This window comes from Pan troglodytes, chromosome 3 (genome assembly GCF_028858775.2).
Source record: "Pan troglodytes isolate AG18354 chromosome 3, NHGRI_mPanTro3-v2.0_pri, whole genome shotgun sequence".
Taxonomy (NCBI): domain Eukaryota; kingdom Metazoa; phylum Chordata; class Mammalia; order Primates; family Hominidae; genus Pan; species Pan troglodytes.
In genome coordinates this window covers 135,599,951-135,614,632 of record NC_072401.2, presented here as the reverse complement: position 1 = coordinate 135,614,632, position 14,682 = coordinate 135,599,951, and the positions used below count along the sequence as shown (strand labels likewise).

At 36.2% G+C, this 14,682-nt stretch overlaps 1 protein-coding gene across 4 annotated transcripts in view; it reads left to right on the top strand.

Annotated features, from left to right (window-relative positions):
* Positions 1–14,682, top strand: part of PABPC4L (poly(A) binding protein cytoplasmic 4 like) — a 152,610-nt gene that overhangs the window by 16,302 nt on the left and 121,626 nt on the right. For 2 of the 4 annotated variants that reach the window (XM_526690.6, XM_054683390.1), the window contains exon 2: positions 1–14,682. This exon is cut by the window's left edge and continues 15,568 nt beyond it. The exons of the other annotated variants lie outside the window; for them this stretch is intronic. The gene's annotated coding sequence lies outside the window, so the exon portion shown is untranslated. 4 annotated transcript variants of the gene reach the window in all.

Sequence of the window (14,682 nt, the reverse complement as noted above, 5' to 3'; positions counted from 1 at the left end):
CCAGAACTTCCAACACTATGTTGAATAGGAGTGGTGAGAGAGGGCATCTCTGTCTTGTGCCTGTTTTCAAAGGGAATGCTTCCAGTTTTTGCCCCTTCAGTATGATATTGGCTGTGGGTTTATCATAAATAGCTCTTATTATTTTGAGATATGTCCTGTCAATACCTAGTTTATTGAGAGTTTTTAGCATGAAGGCTGTTGAATTTTGTCGAAGGCCTTTTCTGCATCTATTGAGATAATTATGTGGTTTTTGTCTTTTGTTCTGTTTATATGATGGATTACGTTTATTGATTTCCCTATGTTGAACCAGCCTTGCATGCCAGGGATGAAGGCAAGTTGATTGTGGTAGATAAGCTTTTTGATGTGCTGCTGGATCCGGTTTGCCAGTATTTTATTGAGGATTTTTGCATCGATGTTCATCAGGGATATTGGTCTAAAATTCTCTTTTTTTTGTTGTGGAGAGTGACATGACTATTTAGATACCACACCAAAGACACAATTCATGCAAAGTAATAGATAAGCTGGAATATATTGAAAAATTCTGCTTGACAAAATATATTGTCAAGAGAATGAGAAGACAAGTTACACAATGAGAAAGACACCTGATAAAGGATTATTATCCAGAATATAGAAAGAACTATTAAAACTCAACAATAAGCAAGTGAATTACCTGATTTAAAAAATAGGCAGAAGACATCTCAATAAAGGAGATATACAGATGGTGAATAAGCATATGAACAGCTGTAAGTAGAGACTCACGAATAAAAATAACAGTGCAGTATCATTACAAACTTATTAGAATAGCCAAAATCCAAAACACTGAGAACATCAAATTCCGAAAGGGATGTATAACAATAGGAACTCTCATTCCTTACTTGTGAGGATGCAAAATGGTACAGCCATTTTGTAAGAGAGTTTTGTAGTTTATTCCATAACTAAACATATTTCTACCATATTATTCAGAAATCACAATCCTTGGTATCTACACAAAGGAGTGAAAAGTTATGTCCACACCAAGGTGCCCTTCAGTAGGTGAATGGAGAAATACACTGTGGTACTGTGGTGATACATGCACACAGTGAAATATTCAGCACTAAAACAAAATGAGCTGTCAAGCCATGAAAAGATATGGAGGAATCTTAAATGAATATTATGAAGTGAAAGAAGCCAATCTGAAATGGCTATGTACAGTATAATTCCAACTATATGACATTCTGGAAAAGGTAAAAGTGTGGAGATAATAAAATCAGTGGTTGCCAGTGGTGGTGGGGAGGAAGCCCAGTCTGTTGCTTGTCTTTCTGTGATCTCTAAAATCATATTTTACATTTAGATATACAATCCACTTGGAATTTTTTTTGTTATGATGAAATGTCAGAGTGGTGTGTCTTACTTTTTCTATTTAGACATTCAGCAGATTCAGTACTGTTTATTGAAAAGTTTAGCCTTTTCCTGCAGTATCCCAAAATGATACAGTGCCATAAATCAGATCCCCCTATTTGTTCTATGTTTGGGTCAGTCTCTGGTTTCTGTTCCATTAGTCTGGTTAACGAGTCTATCCTCTGCCAGTGTCATACGCTCTTTATTACTTGATAAGATGTCTTCATTTCAGAGAGTGGGAATCTTCCATCTTTTTCTTCTTACTTAAGATTGTCTTGATTATTCTTGGCCCTATGAATATCCATAGATATGATGAAATCAACTTGTTAAGTTCTACAATCGCACACAATCAACTTGTTAAGTTCTACACACACACACACACACACGCACACACACAATCTTGTAGGGATTTTATTGCAATCATGGCTTTTTTTGATACATTTAAGGAGAATTAAAATCCTTAAAATATAGCCTTCTAATCAATGAAAATAAATATCAATTTATTGGTCTTCTTCTTTTTCAACAATATTTTATAGATTTTGTGTAGAATTCTTGCATATCTTTATTAGTTTTATTCTTAGATGCATGATATTTCTAAGTTTCTATAAAACACTTAATACTAATTCCTGTTTTTAACAAATATATGGAAACACATTTACTTCTAACTTTTATTTTAAGTTTTGGTGTACATTTGCAGGTAACTTCCAGGTGTGCATGTATAGGTACATATATAGGTAAATGTTGTGTCTCAGAGGTTTGGTGTTCAGATTATTTTGTCACCCAGGTAATAAGCATGGTACCTTATTGGTAGTTTTTTTTTTTTACCCTCTTCCTCCTCCCACCCTCCACCTTCAAGTAGGCCCCCGTGTCTGTTGTTCCCTTCTTTGTGTCCATATGTACTCAAAGTTTATTTCCCACTTATAAGTGAGAACGTATGATATCCGGCTTTCTGTTTATGCTTTACTTCACTTAGGATAATGGCCTCCAGCTCCATCTATGTTGCAACAGAGGACATGATCTCATTCTTTTTTATGGCTGCATAGTATTCCATTGTGTATAGGTACCATATTTTCTTTTATCCACTCTACCATTGATGAGCATTTGGGTGGATTCCATGTCTTTGCTATCATGAATAGTGCTGCAGTGAACATTTGCATGCTATTGTCTTCGTGTTAGAATAATTTATATTCATTTGGGTATATACCCAATAATGGGATTGCTGGGTTGAATGGTAATTCTGTTTTAGGTTCTTTGAGAAATTCCCATACTGCTTTCCACATAGCTGAACTAATTTACATTCCCACAAGCAGTGCATAAGTGTTCCCTTTTCTCCACAGCCTCACAAACATCTGTTATTTTGTGACTTTTTAATAATACTCATTTTCACTGGTATAAGATGCTTTCTCATTGTGGTTTTGATTTGAATTTCCCTAAAGATTAGTAATGTTGAGCATTTTCCTATATGCTTGTTGGCCATGTGTATGTCTTTTTTTGAACAGTGTCTCTTTATGTCCTTTGCTCATCTTTTAATGGGGTTGTTTAGTTTTTGCTTGTAAATTTGTTTACATTATTTATAGATTCTGGATATTAGACCTCTGTTGGATTAGTAGTTTGCAAATATTTTCTCCTATTCTGTGGGTTGTCTTGTCTGTTATTCTGTTGATAGTTTCTTTTCCTGTGCAAAAACTCCTTAGTTTAATTACATCCCATTTGTCAATTTTTGTTTTTGTTGCAATTGCTTTTGGTGTGTTGATAATGAAATTTTTGCTAGGTCCTATGTCCAGAATGGTACTTCCTAGGTTATTTTCCAGGGTTTTTATAGTTTTGGGCTTTACATATAAGTCCTTAATCCATCTTGAGTTGATTTTTGTATATGATGTAAGGAAAGGGTCCAGTTTCAATCTTCTGCATATGACTAGCCAGTTATCCCAGCACCATTTATATAATAGAGAGTCCCTTCCCTCTTGCTTAATTTTGTTGAAGATCAGATGGTTGTAGGTGTGTGGTATTATTTCTGGGCTCTCTATTATGTTCCACTGGTCTATGTGTCTGTTTTTGTACCAGTATCATGCTGTTTTGGTTACTATAGCCTTGTAGTATAGTTTGAAGTTGGGCAATGTGATGCTTTCAGCTTTTTTCTTTTTACTTAGGCTTTTATTAAGGCTCTTTTATAGTTTAATATGAATTTTTAGATAGTTTTTTTTTTTTTTTTTTTAGTTCTATGAAGAATGTCTTTGGTAGTTTGATATGTATAGCACTGAATATGCAAATTGCTTTGGGAGTTTTTTAATTTTTGTTTTTTTTTTTTTACTTCTGTGAAGAATGTCTTTAGTAGTTTGATGTGTATAGCATTGAATATGTCAATTGCTTTGGGCATTTTAACAATATTGATACTTCCTATATATGAGCATGGAATGTTTTTCCATTTGTTTGTGTTATCTGTGTTTTATTTAAGTAGCATCTTGTAATTCTCGTTGTAGAGATATTTTACCTTGCTGGTTAGCTGTATTCCTAGGTATTTTATTCTTTTTGTGGCAATTGTGAATGGAATTTTGTTCCTGATTTGGCTCTCAGCTTGGATGTTTCTGTTGTATATGAATGCTACTGATTTTTATATATTGATTTTGTATCCTGAAACTTTGCTGAAGTAGTTTATCATATCTAGGAGCTTTGGGGCAGAGACTATGGTGTTTTCTAGGTATAGAAACATATTGTATGAATTACAGGGATAGTTTGTCTTTTTCTCTTCCTATTTGGATGCCTTTTGTTTCTTAGTCTTGCCTGATTACTTTGGCTAAGATATCTAGCACTATGTTGAGTAGGAGTGGTGAGAAAGGGCAACCTTGTTTTGTTCCAGTTTTCAAGGGGAATGCATCCAGCTTTTGCCATTCAGTATGATGTTAGCAATGGGTTTATCATAGATGGCTCTTACTGTTTTGAGGTATGTCCCTTTAATGCCTAGTCTGTTGGGGGTATTTAACATAAAGGGATATTAAATTTTATTGAAAGCCTTTTCTACATCTGTTGAGATCTTATGTGGTTTTTGCTTTTAGTTCTGTTTATGTGATGAAGTATATTTATTGATTTGCATATGTTGAACCAACTTTGCATCACTGGGATAAAGCCTAACTGATCCTTGTGGATTAACTTTTTGAATTGCTACTAAATTTGGTTTGCTTGTGTTTTATTGAGGATTTTTGCACTTTTGTTCATCAGGAATATTGAACTTCTGTTATTTTGTTATGTCTCTGCCAAGTTTTGTATCAGAATGATGCTGACCTCGTAGAGTTAGGGAGGATTCTCACCTCCTCAATTTTTTGGAATAGTTTCAGTAGGAATGTTACCACCTCTCCTTTATTTATCTGGTAGAAGTGGGTTATGGATTATTCTGGCCCTGAACTTTTTCTGGTTGGCAGGCATTTTATTACTGATCCTATTCTGGAACTTATTATTGATCTGTTCAAGGATTCAATATCTTACCGGTTCAAACTTGGGAGGCTGTATGTTTCCAGGAATTTATCCATTTTCTCTAAATTTTCTAGCTTGTGTACACAGAGGTTTTTATAATAATCTCTGAGGGTTTTTTTGTGTTTCTGTGAGGTCAACTGTACATCCTCTTTGTCTTTTCTGCTTGTATTTATTTGGATCATCTCTCTTTTTCTCCTTTATTAGTCTAGCTAGAGGTCTATCTATCATTAATATTTTGAAAGAATCAGCTCCTAGATTCACTGATCTCTTGTATGATTTTTTGCATCTCAGTTTCCTCTGGTCAGCTCTAACTTTGGTTATTTCTTGTCTTCTGCTAGTCTTGGAGTTGGTTTGCTCTTGTTTCTCTAATTGTGATATTAGGTTGTCAATTTGAGATCTTTCTAACTTTTTAATGTTGGTGTTTAGTGCTATAAACTTCCCTCTTAAAACTACTTTGGCTTTGTACTAGAGATTCTGGTGTGTTGTATTTTTTTTTCTGATTAGTTTCAAATAATTCTTTGAATTCTGCCTTTATTTCATTATTTACCCCAAAGTCATTCAAAAGCCAAGTTTTTAAGTTTCCGTATTATTGTATTGAGTGATTTTCTTAGCATTGATTTCTATTTTATTGCACTGTGGTATGAGATCCTGGTTGGTATGATTTTGTTTTTTATGAATTTACTGAGGATTGTTTTATGCCCAATTCTGTGGACAATTTTACAGTATGTGCCATGTGGCAATGATAATAGTGTATATTCTGTTTTTGGATGAAGAGTCCTGTTGATGTCTATTAGAACCATTTTGTCTGGTGTGGAGTTCAGGTTACAAATACCTTTGTTAGTTTTCTGCCTTGATGATCTGTCTAATACTGTCTAATCCTGTCAATAATGTGTTAAAGTATCCCACAGCTATTGTGTGGTTATCTAAGTATCTTAATAGGTCTTCGTAACTTGTGTTATGAATCTGGGTGCTCCTGTGTTAGGTGTGTATATGTGCAGGATAGTTAGGTCCTCTTGTTGAATCAAGGCCTTTACCATTAGGTAATGCATTTTTTTTTGTCTTTTTTGATTTTTGTTGATTTAAAGTATCTTTAAACCAATTAGAATAGCAGCCCCTGCCTCTTTATGTTTTGCATTCACTTGCTAGATTTTTTTCTATCCCTTTACTTTGAGCCTATAGGTGTCATTGCATGTGAGATGGTGCTACTGAAGGCAGCATGCTGTTTGGTTTTCCATTTTTATCCAGCTTTCCACTCTTTGCCTTTCAATTGTGGCATTTAGCTCATTTACATTCAAAGTTACCATTGATATGTGTGAATTTGATTCTGTCATCATGTTGTTAGCTGGATATTATGCAGACTTCTTTGTGTGGCTGTTTTATAGTGTCGCTGGTCTATGTACTTAAGTGTGTTTTTGTAGTGGGCAGTAATGGTCTTTCTTTTCCATATTTAGCACTCCCTTCAGGATCTCTTGTAAGGCAGATCTGCTGGCAATGAATTCCCTTAGCATTTACTTATCTGAAAAGGATCTTATTTCTTCTTTACTTGGCTGGATATGAAATTCTTGGTTGAAAATTTTTTTTCTTTTAAGAATGCTGAATATTGGCCCCCAGTTTTATCTGGCTCATAGAGTTTCTGTTGACAGGTCTGCTGTTTGCCCGATGGGATTTCCTTTGTATGTGACCTGCCCCTTCTTTCTAGTGCTCTTTAACATTTTTTCTTTCATTTTGACCTTTGAAAATCTAATGACTATGTGACTTGAGGATTGTCTTCTTATTTAGTATTTTGAGGGGTTCTCTGTATTTCCTCAATATTTGAATGTTGGCCTCTCTAGTGAGGTTGGGAAAATTTTCATGGACAGTATCCTGAAATATGTGTTTTAAGTTGCTTAGTTCTCTTCTTCTCTCTCAGGGATGCCAGTGAGTCATAAATTTGGTGTTTTTACTTAATCCCATTTTTTTTCTCAGATGTTTTATTCAGTCTTTATTGTTTTTTCTTCATTTTTTTCTTCCTGAGTTATTTCAAAGGATCAGTTTTCAAGCTCTGAAATTCTTTTCTCAACTCAGTTGATACTGCTGTTAATACTTGCGACTGTTTTATAAAATTTTTCTAGTGTATTTTTCAGCTCTTTCAGAACTGTTTAGTGCTTTCTTATAATGACCATTTGATTTTTCAACTCCTGTATTGTTTTATTGTAATCCTTAGATTTCTCGGTTTGGGTTTCAACTATCTCCTGTATGTTGATGATTTTCATTCCTGTTCTTATTCTGAATTCTATTTCTGACATTTTAGCCATTTCAGCTTGGTTAAGAACCATTGCTGGTGAACGAGTGCAATCATTTGGAGGTAAAAAAACATTCTGGCTTTTTGAGTTGCCAGAGTTGTTGTGCTGGGTTTTTTCTCATTTGTGTGGGCTGATGTTTGTTCAGTCTTGAAGTTACTGTCCTTGTGGGGATTTTTTTTTTTTTTTTTTTGCTTTTTTCTTCTTTAATACCCTTGAGGGGTTAATTATGGTATATGGTGTGTTTGGTTTACTCACTTCAATTCTAGTTCATTCCTGGTCTTGGAGGAACCTCCTCCACTAACTCTCCATGCCCACATTTCTTATGTGGGGTGTTCTGCTTCGTGAGTTCTCACAGGCAGGGGCCTGAGTTAGCAAACAAGCTATATCCTTGTGAGGTCAGCCCTAATCTGCTATATGTATGCCTCCTGGGGAAATACAAGGTTGTGCCTGCCCTCAGACAGAAGTAGGCAGAAGTAGGACCACTGGGCTGGAAGCTCTAGCAGGCATGGCTTTCCTGGCTACCAGAAATAAGGATGGGTGGGGATGCCTGCCCTGCTGTCTAGGCCTTTCCTGAGACACAGGAAACTGTGCCTGCTAGCTGAGTTTACACAGAATCAGGGTTGCTAGGCTGGAAATTCTAGCAAGTGTTGCCTGCTTGGCTATTAATGGTGGGGGAGGGTGGGGTCATGAGCCCTGCACTCTGGGTGTTTCCTGGGACAACAGGAGGCTGCATTCATCAGCTGAGTTCATGCAGAACCAGGAGCACCATGCTAGAGGCTGTGGCAGGCCTGCCTACCTGGTTACCACTGGTAGGGCCAGGTGGTGTCATGTGCTCTGACATCTGGATGTTTCCTAGGGGACAATATAAAGATGTGCTTACCAGATGAGTTCACATAGAAGTGGAACTGCTGGGCTAGAAGCTCTAGCAAGCATTGCCTGCCTGGTTACCAGTAGTGAGGGCCGGTGTGGTCACCAACTCTGTTGTCTGGGTGTTTTCTGAGACAACAGGAAGATGTGCCCTCCAACTGAGTTCACACAGAAGTGGGACTGCTGGGTTGGGCACGGTGGCTCATGCCTGTAATCCCAGCACTTTTGGAGGCCGAGGTGGGCAGATCACAAGTTCAAGAGATCAAGACTATCCTGGCCAATATGGTGAAACCCCGTCTCTGCTAAAAATACAAAAATTAGTTGGGCATGGTGGCATGCACCTGTAGTCCCAGCTAGTTGGGAGGCCAAAGCAGGAGAATTGAACCCAGGAGGTGGAGGCTGCAGTGAGCCGAGATCCTGCCACTGCACTCCAGCCTGGTGACAGCTAGACTACGTCTAAAAAAAAAGAAAAAGAAAAAGAAAAAAGGGATGGCTGGGATAGAAGCTCTAGCAGGGGTTGTCCATGTAGTTATCAGTGGTGGGGGTGTGGCAGGAGTGGGCAGGCAAGTTTGGGCCTAAGCAGGACCACTGGGCTGGAAGCTGCCACCAAGCCCTATCCGGAAAGGGCGGTGCAACAATCTCACTGCTCCAAGTCACCACAATTGGTGCCTCTATTGGGGTTGTGGCCACCAGTATAGGTCTGCTGCAGGGCTCAAGGCTTGTAAAGTTTCCTTGGACTTGTGAGTTGCCCCTGCAAAACATCCAGGTGGCTCTTTGCCTCAGTTTAGAAGTGCAGTGGGGGTATGGGGGCGCCAGGGGGATTCTCTTATTCCCAGTCTTACACAGGTCCCTGTGGAGAGCATGAATCACCCTGGGCACCCTTACTTACCCTTTCCCATGTCAGAGAGGTTCTCCTGGCTTCGCGTTGAGCCCAAACATGCTAGCACCCAGCTTTTCTCCTCTCTGTTCTGTGTCCCCCTGCTGCCTTGATGGATCCCGATGTGGTTTTTCAGATGATCGGCCTGTTGGGTTAGTGTTCACTAGCCTTTTTGTTTCCTCTCCATGAGAGAGGCACACATGTGCTGCTTCTAGTCTGCCATCTTGGCCTCACCCTAAATCTGATTATTTTTAAGTGTTTCTACATTTGCTTATTATTATTGTTATTATCATTATTATTATTTGAAGAGGCAGGGTCTCACTGTTTTGCCGAGGCTGGTCTCCAACTCCTGCGCTCAAGCAATCCTCTCAGAGGGCTGGGATTACGGGGATAAGCCACCACACCTGGCCCTACATTTACTTTAACATAACAACCAATTATCCAACATCTTTATCTTTTGAGCAGGTAGACATAACTTATTTCTATAAATGATATAAATCATAATATAGCTTATAATCATTTATCTATTAATATAACTTGAGTTTTCTATTAATTATACTATGAATAAAAATTTAATACATTCACAGCTTCTAATATGCTGACATTTAACATGTATTTAAGAGAATAATTAACTTTAATGTTAAAGAAATAGTTTATGCAAGATGTTATTTTCTTTCTGATTTACCTCTTCAAACTGTGACCATGAGATTAGCTGAAGATTCTAGGTCACCATTCATTATGTATAGTTTCTTTCCAAAATAGTAGTAGAAATTTATCCTTAGCTTAAACATCTTTGTAAAAGCTTTATATTCTTTTCAGGAATCTGAATTTACTTGGAAAGAGTCTGCAGTTAAGACAAGACTATTTTACATTTGCAGTTTTCCATTCAATTTTTTTTCTTCTATTTGTTATATGCTCTTGCAGGTATTTTCAATTGCCTATTACTCTGCAGCCTAGGATTAGTCTCCTGTTTTCAAATTGTTTAAGGAAATCCATTTTATTAATTGCTTCTTTTAAAACTGTCAGATCAGACCAGGCACAGTGACTCACACCTGTAATCCCAGCACTTTGGGAAGCCAAGGCAGGTGAATCACATGAGGCCAGGAATTCAAGAGAAGCCTGGGCAACATGGCAAAACCCTATCTCTACTAAAAATACAAAAATTAGCCAGACGTGATGGCACATGCCTGTAATCCCAGCTACTCAGGAGGCTGAGGCAGGAGAATCGCTTGAACTCAGGAGGCGGAGGTTGCAGTGAGCCGAGATTGTGCCACTGCAATTCAGCCTGGGCGACAGAGCAAGACCCTGTCTCAAATTAATTAATTAATGATTGATTAATTAATTAATTAATTTTAAAAATAAATTAAATTAAATTATTAAAAAAAGGTCAGATCATTTGGGTGGCATCATAATAAAACAAACCAAAACAATAACAGCTTAAATCTACAGAGGCTGACATAGCACACATGTAATTCACATTTTAATTATTTATTCTTATTTCTGTAGACAGCTCACAACTCTTCAAACAAATTTGATTTCATGCTTTTCAGATTTCATACTTTTTATATCTGTTAAGATACTCAAAGCTACTTTTCGCGGGTACTTATATTTTGTCCTTAAAAGGACATGGATATGCGTGGAATTATAAAAACTATCACTGTCATGTTTTACTAGGTTCTGAAGATCTGATCTTACCTCTTGCTCCCTCAATTCTGTTCTGAATGAAGGTATAGGTAGTTCCCTATGTATGTGATGTGGCCAAGCATTAAACACATGGCCATAAAATAATAAATAGGATTGCATTCTTACAATGAAACCATACTTAAAGGACAGACGTAGGAAACATGAAAAATTTACCCTACTATTTCAAAACCCGCTAAAGATTTAGAGAAAATGAGAGAAATTATAAAAACAACATCAATCAAATTTAGAAAAATCTGTAAATAAAATTAGACAAGGTGATATAAAAAATTTCTGGTCATCTTAGAAATAAATGAACTCTAAAAGGAAAAAATATATAGAAATGAAGTTTAAACAAAAAGGAAAACAATAATGAATACTTACGTAGATAATGCCAAAAGGGAAAAACCGCAGACACATATAAACATATATACACACATGCATGCACACAAATACAAACATAAATACATATACAGTCATGTGCCACATAATTATGTTTTGATCAGTGTTATATCACATGTACAATGGTGGTCCCATAAGATTCTAATAAAGCTGAAAAATTACTATCACCTGGTGTCATTGTAGCAGTCATAACATGGTTATAGCGGTCATAGCACAAGGCTTACTCATCTGTCTTTGGTGATGCTGATGTAAACACACCTACTGTCCTGGCAGTGGTGTAAAAGTATAGCACATACAATTATGTACAGTATCTAATACTTGATAATAAATATGTTACTGGTTTATGAACTTACTATACTATTTATTATTCATTTGGGATATACTTCTACTTACTATTTTTTTTTAAAAAGGTAACTGTAAAAACAGCCCAGCGCAATTCCTTCAGGAGTTATTTCAGAAGTAGACATTGTGATAGGAGATGATAGCTCCATACATTTGATGAGATATGAGATGAGATATGGAAGTGGAACATGTTGATGTTAATGATACTGACCACGTGTAGGCCTAGGAAAATGTGTGTTGATGTCACAGATTTTAACAAAAAAAAATTAAATAGTAAAAGAAAAATAAAATGTTTTTAAAAAGAAAGAAGCTTATTGAATAAGGATATAAAGAAAGAAAATATTTTTGTACAGCTGTACTAAATATTCTGTACAATGTGTTTGTGTTTTAAGCTGTTATTACAAAACAGCACAAAAGTTAACAAATTTAAAAGTTTAAAAGTAAAAAAGTTACAGTACCATCAGGTTAAATTTTATAAAAACATTTTATTTTTAATTACTATGGATATACAATCATTATCAATACTTATGGGGTACATGTGATATTTTGATAAAAGCATAAAATGTGTAATGTTCAAATCAGGGTAATTGGCTTATGCATCAATCACCTCAAGCACTTATCATTTCTTTGTGTTACAAACATTCCAATTTCACTCTTTTAGTTTTTTTGAAATGTACAATAAATTGTTAACTATAGTTGTCTTATTTTGCTACAAAACACTGGATCATATTTCTTCTATCTAACTGTATTTTTGTACCCATTTACCATCCACTCTTCATCCTCCCTGCCAACTACCATTCCCAGCCTCTGGTAACCATCATTCTATTTTCTATCTCCATGAGTTCAGTATTTTTTATTTCCCACATATGAGTGAGAACATGTGATATTTGTCTCTTTGTGCCTGTCTTACTTAACTTAATGTCCTCCAGTTCTATTCATGTTATTGAAAATGACAGGATTTCATTTTTGTGATTATATTGTGTATATGTGCCACTTTTTAAACCCATTTATTAACTGATGGATACTTAGGTTGATTCTGTATTTTGGCTATTGTGAATAGTACTGTTACAAACATGGCAGTGCAAATATCTCTTTGATATACAGATTTCCTTTCTTTTGGATATATGCCCACCAGTGGGTTTGCTGGATCGTATGGTAGTTCTATTTTCAGTTTCTTTTTTTTTTTTGAGGAATCTCCACAGTGTTCTCCATAGTAGCTCTTCTAATTTAAATTTTCATCACCAGTGTACAAGAGTTTCTCTTTCTCCACATCCTCTTCAGCATTTGTTATTGCCTGTCTTTTTGATAAAAGCTATTTTAACTGGGATGAGATGACATCTCCTTGTAGTTTTTATATGCATCTATCTAATGATTAATGATGTTGAACATTTTTTCATAAAACTGTTGGTCATTTGTTTGTCTTCTTTTAAGAAATGTCTGTTCATACCTTTTATCCATTTTTGTACTATAATTTGAAGTCAGGTAATGTGACACCTGAAGCTTTGTTCTATTTTGCTCTGTAATTCCATATATATTTTAATATTTTTTATATTTCTGTGAAGAATATTATTGGTATTTTGATGGAGATTGCATTGGATCTGCAGATTTCATTGAATAGTACTGACTTTTAAACGATATAGATAGTTTTTTTTACTGTGCAGAAGCTTTTTAGTTTAATTAGGTCCAATTTGCCAGTTTTTTGTTGTCGTTGCAATTGTTTTTGGCATCTTCATCATGAAATCTTTGCCAGGACTTATGTCCAGAATGGTATTTTCTAGATTATCTCCAATAATTTATATAGTTTTAGGTTTTACATTTAAGCATTTTATCTATTGTGAATTGATTTTTGCATATGGTGTAAGGAAGCAGTCAAGGTTCAATCTTCTGCATATGGCTAGGCAGTTATCCTAGCATCATTTATTGAATAGTCCTTTCCCCATTGCTAGTTGGTCAACTTTGTCAAAGATCACATGTTTGTAGGGGTTTGGATTTATTTCTGGGCTCTCTATGCTGTTTTAGTAGTCTATATATCTGTTTTTGTACCAGTACCATGCTGTTTTGGTTACCGTAGGCTTGTAGTATAGTTTGAAATTGGGTGACGTGCTGTCTCCAACTTTGTACTTTTTGCTTAGAATTGCTTTGGCTATGTGAGTTTTTTTTGGTTCCATGTGAATTTTAGAATACTTTTTTCTAATTCTGTGAATAATGTAATTGGTAGTTTTATAGGAATAGCACTGATATGTAAATTACTTTGGGCAATATGGCCATTATAACAATATTGATTTTTCCTATCCATGAGCATGGAATGTTTTTTTCCATCTGTTCATGTCATCTTTGATTTTTTTGAGCACTGGTTTGTAATTCTCATTGTAGAGATATTTCATGCCCCTGTTAGGTGTATTCCTAGGTATTTTATTCTTTTTGTGGCTATATTGTGAATGGGATTGTCTTTCTGATTTGTCTGTCAGCTTGGATGTTGTTGGTATATAGAAATGCTACTGATTTTTGTACATTGACTTTGTATCTTGAAACTTTGCTGAAGTTCTTTATTAGATCTTGGAGCTTTTCAACAGAGACTATGGGTTTTTCTAGGTATAGCATCACATAATCTGCAAACAAAGACAGTTTTACTTCCTCTCCTCCTATTTAGATGCCTTTCATTTCTTTGCCTGATGCTCTGGCTAGGACTTATAGTGCTGTATTGAATAGGAATCATGACAGTGGGCGACCTTGTCTTGTTTTACTTCTAAGGGGAATGCTTCCAGCTTTTGCCCATTTAGTATGATGTTGGCTGTTGGTTTGCAAACTATGCACCTGACAAACAGCTAGTATCCGGAATCTCTAAGGAACTTAAACACAGTATCTAGCAAAAAACAACCCCATTTAAAAGTGGGCAAAGTACATGAACAGTCACTTTTCAAAGTAATACATATGGCCAGGCGTGGTGGCTCATGCTTGTAATCCCAGTACTTTGGGAGGCTGAGGCAAGTGGATCACAAGGTTAGGAGTTCGAGACCAACCTGGCCAACATGGTGAAACCCCATATCTACTAAAAATACAAAAATTTGTCAAGTGTGATGGCATGCACCTGTAATCTCAGCTACTTGGGAGGCTGAGGCAGCATAATTGCTTGAACCTGGGAGGTGGAGGTTGCAGTGAGCCGAGATTGTGCCACTGTACTGCAGCCTTGCTGACAGAGCCAAAAAAGAGTGCATACAAGTGGCCAAAAACATATGAAAAAATGCTCACCATCATTAATCATTAGTAGAAATGCAAATGGAATTCCAAACCACAATGAGATACCGTCTCACACCAATCAGAATAAGTATTATTAAGAAGTCAAAAAATAAATGCTGGCAAGGTTGCAAATAAAAGGGAACACTTATA